We start from the raw sequence: 9,193 nt of genomic DNA on the forward strand, positions 1-9,193 counted from the left end.
TTCATTCATTCATTCATTCATAATATTCATATTCTCTCCCATAATACTCATATTCTCTGCCATAATATCCATATTCTCTCCCATAAAATCCCTGCAAAATCTCTCTGAATTTTCCTTAATCTTCTTTGCCAGGCCTGGCTCCTGATCTCCTGATCCTTCGTAAGTATTCCTTTATTCCCCGATACGTCTCCAGGGATTGATCATCTCGGCTGTTTGTCCTTGACCTATGCCTCCTTTTTCATGACCAGAGTCTCAATCTCATCCAGTTTCTGCACTCCTTTTGCCTTGCCCTTCACTCCAACAGGAGTGTAAACATGCCTCCACCTCCACCTCCACTGTGTCTGTGTCTACATGAGGAATTTGTGTGTACATGTGTAAGTTGTGGATATGCATTTGCCATACCTGTGTGTGAGATATGTATGTGAGAAGAGTATGTGGGTGTGTCATAAAGAGACACAGTGTGAGAGAGTTGAGGGCAGCAGATGATGCACAACCACCCGAACAAAAAGAAGAAAGCATTTGCCAAGTTCAAACACATCCAACGCATTCCAAAGTGAGATCATGTCATGGGAGGAGACCACAAACCTTCATACATTCTCCTTTTGGAATTTTTCCCATAAATTGCCCAGTAAATAACGTGCTGTCAATTTTGAAGATGGATGTTTTTTTGCAAATTTAAAACATGATTGAAATCCCAATAATACATGATTTTTTTCAATATATGTCCAGAAGCTGGCATCAGATAATAGGTTGAGAAAGACAAATAATACTAGGAAGAAACAAATAAAAGTAAGTGTGTGTGCGCTTAGAATACAGATAGAATGAGATATACAGAGAGACAGATAGAATGGGTGAGATAGAGAGAGATACAGAGAGAGATAGAGAGAGACATAGAATGGGATGGACAGAGATACAGAGAGACAGATAGAACAGGAGAGATACAAAGAGAAATAGAGAGAGATAGAATGAGAGAGATGGAGACAAACATAGAGAGAAAGAGAGATAGAGAAACATAGAAACATAGACAATAGGTGCAGGAGTAGGCCATTCGGCCCTTCGAGCCTGCACCGCCATTCAATATGATCATGACTGATCATCCAACTCAGTATCCTGTACCTGCCTTCTCTCCATACCCCCTGATCCCTTTAGCCACAAGGGCCACATCTAACTCCCTCTTAAATATAGCCAATGAACTGGCCTCAAATACCTTCTGTGGCAGAGAGTTCCAAAGATTCACCACTCTGTGTAAAAAATGATTTTCTCATCTTGGTCCTAAAAGACTTCCCCCTTATCCTTAAACTGTGACCCCTTGTTCTGGACTTCCCCAACATCGGGAATAATCTTCCTGCATCTAGCCTGTCCAAGCTCTTAAGAATTTTGTAATTTTCTATAAGATCCCCCCTCAATCTTCTAAATTCTAGCGAGTACAAGCTGAGTCTATCCAGTCTTTCTACATATGAAAGTCCTGACATCCCAGGAATCAGTCTGGTGAACCTTCTCTGTACTCCCTCTATGGCAAGAATGTCTTTCCTCAGATTAGGAGACCAAAACTGTACGCAAGGGTTAGAAAGACAGAGAGATAGACAACAGCATATATTTCTCCTGTGCTTATCATTGTTGCTGTGTGGCTGTATTGACTACTTTGACCTTCAAGGTCAAACAGCAGAGATCGACCCCGAGCACAAACATTGCCTCTGGCATGAAGTGTGAATGCGGTTTCAGCCAATCAGGAGCTAATGCTTCACTAACGGCTTTATTCAGGTTTGGAACATTTCCAGCATTTCATCCGACGTGGCTTTGGAAAGTTGGTTCCACCCATTTGGCCTTGTGAAGAATCTTCTGGGATATCCTTTCTCAAAGGGGCTATAATAACCAACTTCTGATGAAAATCTGTTTAAAACAATATTGGAAGAAGCTTATTTGTCAGACGTGTGTTGCCTGCTTTCCTATGAATTATCCCCATTTAGTTATCAACCTACTTCTGGAAATTGATATCTTAAAGGATCTTGACCCAGAAAGGTTGCCCTCAAGGCAACATGAAGCTGGAATCAAAGCCTTACGATGTTGTCCATCTTCGTGTGAAAGGGTAATTAGTTCCCCTGAAGCACTGCACCAACACGAGTGCAGTATCAGGGCAGCTAATTGTCAATCCCAAGGGTGAGACTGATCGGCAACAGGGTTTCAGAGACCCTTAAAGACTGTACTTCATGCTAGAGTTAAACTGATAGATGATTAACCAAGGTGGCTTGAGGCTGCCCATACTTAGCACTTTCCATGGAACCTTGTGAAGAAATTAACAGATTGCAAGCAGGAAATATACTATTGAATTTGTGAAAATTATCACAGCCAGCATTCATGTAACATAATCCTCTGGTGACAAACCTCAGGTGATATCTTCAGCTGACTGGGTTTAGGACAGTTACTTTTATAGTCAGTTCCATTAAAGCATGGGTTTGTAGTGTCCCGTGTTTCCGGCTTGTCCACTACCCCTGCTCAGCAACTGGTTAACAATCAGGACAGTAAGTGTTAATGATAGACACAAGAATCTGCAGATGCTGGAATCTTAAGCAAAGAAAAGTGCTGGAGGAAGTACCCAGGTCAGGCAGTAATAACTTCCATTTACTTTTACTAGGTTTAGCTGAATGGTGGGAAAGTTCTGAATTATCTGGTTGTTGCGAAATACTAATTTTCATGAAGCCTTCATAACATACACTGTACATCTAAAAATGTGACACGTTATGGTCCGGATATTAGCATGTTCACATGGACAGAAAAAGCAGAGAAATTATTATTATTGGAATGGTAAATAATTAAAATGTCAAAGTATGCAGTGAAAATAATGCAACTGTTTTAAGTGCAAACACCAACAATTTCAAGAAAGAATCATCAGTGTCAGTATGGAGGGGCAGACTACTACATCTGGAATTACATTTGTGTCATCATGACTGTGCAGCCAAATGCTAATCCAGCTCCATCCACAAATTTGCAGATATCACCACCGTTAGTGGGCCGGATGTCGAATGATGACAAGAAGGAATACAGGAAGGAGTCTATGAATCTTGTAACTTGGTGCCAAGGTAACAATGTCGACATACAAAGGGCATTTTGATTGACTTCAGGAAGTGAACAAGTTGCACACCCTGGTATACTTTGATAATAGACAATAGGTGCAGGAGTAGGCCATTCAGCCCTTCAAGTCAGCACTGCCATTCAATGTGATCATGGCTGATGGCATTGAAGTAGAGATGGTTGCAAGCTTCAAGTTCCTAGGAATACATATCACCAGCAATTTGTCCTGGACCAGCCACATCAAAGCTATGGTCAAAAACTTCCTTAGAAGGCTTAGGAAGTTTATCATATCCTCAACAACCCTCGTCACCTTCTATAGATGCACAGTACAAAGCATTTAATCGGGATGTATCATTGCCTAGTTTGGGAACAGCTCCATCCAAGACCACAGGAAATTGGATAGTTGTGGACGTAGCCCAGACCATCATGTAAAACAACCTCCAATCTCACCCCAGTCACTACTTCTTCTCCCCTCTCCCTTCAGGAAAATGCACACCTCCAGATTCAGGGACAATTTCTTCCCAGCTGTTATCAGGCAACTGATTTGTCCTCTCATCAGTTAGACTATTGTCCTGACCTCCCATCTACCTCATTGGAGAACTTTCAACTATCTTTATCTTGCACTAAATATTGTTCCCTTTACCTTTTATCTCTGCTCTGTGGATGGCTTGATTTGCATTCATGTCTAGTCTATTTGGCTGGATAGCATGCAAACAAAGGGTCTTCACTGTACCTCGATACGCATAACAATTATAATAAACTAAACTAAACTGAGGCCACCATATGTTAAAGGTTTAATGGGCCTAGTAAAGACATTACAAAGACTCAATAGACAATAGACAATAGGTGCAGGAATAGGCCATTCGGCCCTTCAAACCAGCACCGCCATTCAATGTGATCATGGCTGATCATCCCCAATCAGTACCCCGTTCCTGCCTTCTCCCCATATCCCCTGACTTCGCTATTTTTAAGAGCCGATCTAACTCTCTCTTGAAAGCATCCAGAGAACCTGCCTCCACCGCCCTCTGAGACAAAGAATTCCACAGACTCACCACTCTCTGTGAGAAAAAGTGTTTCCTCGTCTCCGTTTTAAATGGCTTACCCCTTACTCTTAAACTGTGGCCCCTGGTTCTGGACTCCCCCAACATCGGGAACATGTTTTCTGCCTCTAGCGTGTCCAAACCCTTAACAATCTTATATGTTTCAATGAGATACCCTCTCATCCTTCTAAACTCCAGAGTGTACAAGCCCAGCTGCTCCATTCTCTCAGCATATGACAGTCCCGCCATCCCGGGAATTAAACTTGTAAACCTACTCTGCACTCCCTCAATAGCAAGAATGTCCTTCCTCAAATTAGGGGACCAAAACTGCACACAATACTCATCTGTGGTCTCACTAGGGCTCTGTACAACTGCAGAAGGACCTCTTTGCTCCCATATTCGATTCCTCTTGTTATAAAGTGCCAACATGCCATTAGCTTTCTTCACTGCCTGCTGTACCTGCATGTTCACCTACTTTCATAGACTGATGAACAAGGACCCCCAGATCCCGTTGCACTTCCCCTTTTCCCAATTTGACGCCATTTAGATAGTAATCTGCCTTCCTGTTTTTGCTACCAAAGTGGATAACCTCACATTTATCCACATTAAACTTCATCTGCCATGCACCTGCCCACTCCCCCAACCTGTCCATGTCACCCTGCATTCTCATAGCATCCTCCTCACAGTTCACACTGCCACCCAGCTTTGTGTCATCTGCAATATTGCTAATGTTACTTTGAATCCCTTCATCTAAATCATTGATGTGTATTGTAAATAGCTGCGGTCCCAACACCGAGCCTTGCAGTACCCTACTAATCACTGCCTGCCATTCTGAAAGGGACCCGTTAATCCCTACTCTTTGTTTCCTGTCTGCCAACCACTTCTCTATCCATGTCAGCACTCTACCACCAATACCATGTGCCCTCATTTTGCCCACTAATCTCCTATGTGGGACCTTATCAAATGCTTTAGATGGAGAAGTTTGATATTGCTGTACTTAGAACATAGAAGGTGGGATTTTGATAGCAAGGTGATCACTGTAACCAGTTTAAATCAGGTAAAGAGAAGGAAGTGGTTTCCATTAATAGATGGCTAAAGGACCAGGGGAAACAGATAGAACATTTTGATAAAATATACAATGTATAGAAAAAGTTTTATATAGAACGGCAATAATCGAGTTCGGTATTTCAACTGCGCATGCCCAGGTCATGGGTCATTCGGGATAAACATTCTCGCCAGCTGAGCTACTGTGTGTGTACAGACCTGCGTATTCATTTCGATGAGATTTATAAATAAATGTCTCCGTCAAATATGTCAGCAGTAGGCCACAGCGTACTGCAGTCTCCACAAATCCACAATTGTATCTATTTAAATTATTGACTCAATACAGCACCAGCCGTGAAAACACAAGAATGTCTGGAACAAACCTGTCAATTATCAAATCTCTGGCATTAGCCCGAGTCACAGCCATTCAAATTCGATATTGATTTACACGAATTACAAGTTGTGTGGCAACCAAAGTTGACAGTCCTTACCTTCCTATGTAAACAACCTTCCTGGATTGAAAGAAACAAGGAGAATGTGCTGTGTGGGGGGATAGGTTGGATAGGTCAGATTGGATTCGAACAAGCTGGTTAAACTTTCGAGGTGGGTTGGCTTAAATATAGATGTTGTCACTTTAACCTCTGGGGTTGGTTCCAGTCTGTCAGGGCACACAGTTGGGAGCCGGGTCCGGGTGACTGGGCGGTGATAATTATGAGAATTTGCAACCATTTGAAGCGTAGCCAAACTAGAGGCTTCACTCAGGAGTGGGTCGCAGCTCCCCAGTTGACGGGGCCTGTTCTCACTCTCTTTAAAGGAGGCACTGCCCACCCCAGCGAGTGGGCAAATGCAGAGCCAACCCGTAATATGTGTGGGACCATTTTCTCAGTCAAACTTTTTCGACAGTTGGGGTGGGGGAGAGGGAGCTGTCAATGCCGCACAGATGGAACAGTTTAATAATGACCCATTAAAATCTGTCCTTCGGCCACTCGGCAACCTAGGCTGATCTGATCTGACAGCCTTCTCGCTAGTTCGCTGCGTGCCCGATCCTAACACAGAACCTCCACAAAACCTTTGGGTTTCGGGTAACACCTGCACAAAGGGCCTCTGCTAACAAGGGCTGGCGAACTGCGCTGGTCCACGTGCACTGGGTGAGATGGCTGGGGGAAACACACTGCAACCACCGCAAACTTGGAACAGAATAGACCCTCCACTCAATCTATCCAATACTAAAGAGCAGGCATTTCCCAGTTAAATAGCTGATATCGGATTGGCGGCTCCTTCACAGAGCCAACCCTGTACTCAGTTTTCCTCGGAGATGAATCTTTGCCTTAACGGTACATTCACACCGCCTGTAGGTAAAGCATCAGCCCACATCACACTGATACAGTCGCTGCCTGCCTCAGATTAAATATATATTTTACACATAAATTATGAATAATGATAAGAAAATGTTTCAAACACAAGTAATATTTTCTTATTCCAGTAGCAAACACATTAAGGATTAAATGAAAATAATATATTTTTTAACTTTTTGAATATGTCATAATTGCAGATTAATGAACTGAACTGGAACTGGGACTGTGTAAGTCGTGTGTGAACAGCAGAACAAGAAAGGAAGCTATTGAGTTGACAGAATTCTAGATTAATTCCTTGGTAGAATAGTTAACAATTTATACACAGTTGCATTCGCTTTTTTAAAATCCCGAATGACCTTTGACAAATCCCATGATTCCTTGCGTTTATCGAAATACCGAACATGTATTAACTAAAACTCTTCATGAACATATTGGAAATACCAGTGTTTTCAGAAAGGAATCAGATCGGCAGCTGAAAGAAAGTGATTCACAAGGCAATGGGAAAGAGCAAGCAAACCAGCTGAAATAACGCATTCTAACGCCGTGGTCTCCTGCCTGTCGTTACAATCCTATGATTCTTTACTCTTTCCTTCATTGTGTCATTTGCAGAAATACTGTTTTGTATTATCATATTTTGATAAATAAACCAATTAATGGTCCTAGTTTGCTGAAGCTATAAGCCATTAAAAAATCTTCTGTCACATATCGGCGAAGGGAGAAGCCTGTCGCTTGGTCTGTAGTGAGACAGATAAACGTGTCCCATCATGCTAGAATTCCAGGCGTTTCGACAGCTGCCGGAACATTCCATCTCTCACAGAATCTTAAGTAGTCAAAAACCAAGTGTCGGCATATTGCCGGCAATTATAATCCCTCTTTTGTGCTCTTCACAAGCCATGACTTGCAATGAAGGGAACAAGATTTTTTAAAGTCCACCCACTGAGTATTTCTTTTCCCTTTTTCTATCCAGAGCAGTCAGCTCAAAGTTTCAACATGACAATTTCAGGTCCTGTTTTTGGAGAGGGAGAAAACAAGTCAACTCATTTCAACTAATCCAAAATATACATTCATTTCATCTTTCCTTATAAATATAACCACTTTTACCTTCTATTCATTGCAAAGATACAAAAGCTAAGTGGAGGGGCAGGTAGTGTAGAGAAAGCAGGGACTCTGCAAAATAACGTAGACAGGTTGGGAGAGTGGGCAGAGAAGTGAGTGGCAGATAGATTCCAAGTGCAATCATGCACTTTAGGTGCGGACTATTTTCTAAATGGGGGGAGTATTCCAAAACTGGAAGTGCAAAGGGAATTGGGAGTGCTGGTGCAGGATTCACAAAAGGTTAATTTGCAAGTAAAATTGGTAATATGGAATGTTAGCATTTATTTTGAGAGGTGTAGGTTATAGAAACAGGGATGTAATGCTGAGGCTTTATCGGGCACTGATCAGAATGCATTTGGAGAACTGTGAGCAGTTTTGGATCCCATATATGAGGAAAGATGTTCTGCCATTGGAGAGGGTCCAGACGAGATTTACTAGAATGATCCCAGGAATGAATGGGTTAACATATGATGGGCATTTAACGGCACTGGGCCTGTTCTCGCTGGAGTTTAGAAAGATGAGGGGACTTTGTTGAAACTTACCAAGTAATGAAAGGCCTGGATAGAGTGGGTATGAAGAGGATGTTTCCACTAGTGGAAGAGTCGAGGACCAGAGGGCACAGCCTCAGAATAAAAGGATGTACCATTAGAAAGGAGATGAGGAGGAATTTATTTAGCCACAGTAATGAATGAATCCATGGAACTCATTGCCACAGACAGCTGTGGAGGCCAAGTCATTGGTTATTTTTAACGTGGAGATTGACAGATTCCTGATTAGTACGGGTGTCATAAGGTCATGTGATAGGTGTAGAATTAGGCCATTCAGCCCATCAAGTCTACTCCGCCATTCAACCATGGCTGATCTATCTGCTTCTGCTCCAATCTCTTTGGTGCCACGTGACTGCCCAGCTCACACTGGCGATACCCACACTGGCGATACCCACACTGGCAATGCCCAGCTCACACTGGCAATGCCCAGCTCACACTGGCAATGCCCACACTGGCGATACCCACACTGGCGATACCCACACTGGCAATGCCCAGCTCACACTGGCAATGCCCACACTGGCGATACCCACACTGGCAATGCCCAGCTCACACTGGCAATGCCCAGCTCACACTGGCAATGCCCAGCTCACACTGGCGATACCCACACTGGCGATACCCAGCTCACACTGGCAATGCCCACGACTGGCAATACCCAGCTCACACTGGCAATGCCCGAGCTCACACTGGCGATACCCACAATGGCGATACCACAGCTCACACTGGCAATGCCCACACGGGCGAATACCCAGCTCACACTTGCAATGCCCACACTGGCGATACCCAGCTCACACTGGCAACTGCCCACACTGGCAATGCCCAGCCTCACACTAGGCAATTGGCCCCCCAGCTCACACTCTGGCAATGCCACTTCACACTGCAGCACACTGGCGATACCCAGCTCACACTGGCAATGCCCAGCTCACACTGGCGATACCCACACTGGCGATACCCAGCTCACACTGGCAATGCCCAGCTCACACTGGCGATACCCAGCTCACACTGGCGATACCCAGCTCACACTGGCTATGCCCAGCTCACACTG

General features: G+C 43.7%; 1 long non-coding RNA gene across 1 annotated transcript in view; it reads right to left on the reverse strand.

Moving 5' to 3' along the window:
* The window catches only part of LOC116987101, a 12,342-nt gene extending 4,831 nt beyond the window's left edge, over positions 1–7,511 (reverse strand). Inside the window, exon 1 of the long non-coding RNA XR_004415645.1 lies at positions 7,049–7,511. This is a non-coding gene — a long non-coding RNA (uncharacterized LOC116987101). The remainder of the gene's footprint in view (positions 1–7,048) is intronic.
* Between the last annotated feature and the right edge of the window lie 1,682 nt (positions 7,512–9,193).

The sequence above is a fragment of the Amblyraja radiata genome, chromosome 24 (assembly GCF_010909765.2).
Source record: "Amblyraja radiata isolate CabotCenter1 chromosome 24, sAmbRad1.1.pri, whole genome shotgun sequence".
Taxonomy (NCBI): domain Eukaryota; kingdom Metazoa; phylum Chordata; class Chondrichthyes; order Rajiformes; family Rajidae; genus Amblyraja; species Amblyraja radiata.